We start from the raw sequence: 1,421 nt of genomic DNA on the forward strand, positions 1-1,421 counted from the left end.
ACCTTATTGTGTTTGATACTCTCTTGTAACTCCTCCAATCTTCGGCAATTATATGACCTTATTGTGTTTGATACTCTCTTGTAACTCCTCCAATCTTCGGCACTTATATGACCTTATTGTGTTTGATACTCTCTTGTAACTCCTCCAATCTTCGGCACTTATATGACCTTATTGTGTTTGATACTCTCTTGTAACTCCTCCAATCTTCGGCACTTATATGACCTTATTGTGTCGCAAGTGCCATAAAACTCTTGTTAAAACACAAGGTTTATGTGGTCAACCAGACAGGCAGCACGTTTGGAATTTTTAAACTTTTAGAATTTTATTTTGTATGTCCAGCGTTCTTTCGCTGGTTTCTAGTGGCCGTCTAGTGACAAATTTAAATCTGAACACTTGTGTCTCCGTCACTTTATGCAAGAAAAATTCTGAAATTATGCAAACTGAGCCCAAAAATATGAAACTAAGCGGTTCTGTTAATTTTAACAAAGAACGATAGATGGAAAATAATCAGAAATTATGCACAAAATGATCAAATTTTGCTAAAGTATGCGGGGTGCATAAAACCACGGGGAACGACACTTGTCACATGTTAGAAGTTGATGTTTTGTTGTTAAAGAAAAAAAAAAAAAGCCCTAGAACCAGCAGGTTGAAAAATTTATTGGTCCCTCTGCCATATGTGAGGCAGCGAGGTGGAATCAGGCTCTCGTCAATTTTTGTGCATATTGAGTTATTGGTATCCTCTTAAAGCTTGTTCATTTGTCTTGCTTTCAATGAAAAAATTACCCGTCCATCTTCAATAGAAGTGGAGATATTTTGGATTGAAGCAGGTGGGGGTCACCTGATTTAAGAGGTAAAATTAGCGAGAAAATGGCCGCAAAAGCTTGGTAAATTCCAAAGCTAGAGAGTCCATGGAAACTAAATTTTTTGTGTGTGTGTCTTTGATCAATGATTTCGGTGAAATCCTCAAAGGAATGTGTTTGTGAATGGACATAAAGGTGTTCAGCCAAAAAATAGAAATTTGATAAAAAGTGTTAATCAGGGAGAAAACTGCTGTTTTCTTTGATCTCATTATTTTGACGAGAGCTTGATTCCACCCCGCTGCCTCACATATGAGCTATTTAGTCATTGTAAGGTGTTTGAGAAAACCATTCTTTTGTGTGGTTGTACGTCCAATGAGTATTCTTGTTTGTACATCGGTGTTTGTAAATGTGAGTGTGTGTGTGTGTGTGTATGTGTGTTTGTGTGTATGTGTATGTGTAGGAATGCTTGTATGTATGTGTGTGCGTGTGTGTGTCAGTGCGTGCATGTGTGTGTGTGTGTGATGACATTTGTGTGTGTGTGTCAGTGTGTGCGTGCGTGCATGTGTGTGTGTGTGTATGTGTGTGTGTGTGTGTGATGACGTTTGTGTGTGTGCGTGTCAG

Source organism: Aplysia californica, unplaced genomic scaffold (assembly GCF_000002075.1).
Source record: "Aplysia californica isolate F4 #8 unplaced genomic scaffold, AplCal3.0 scaffold01319, whole genome shotgun sequence".
NCBI lineage: Eukaryota > Metazoa > Mollusca > Gastropoda > Aplysiida > Aplysiidae > Aplysia > Aplysia californica.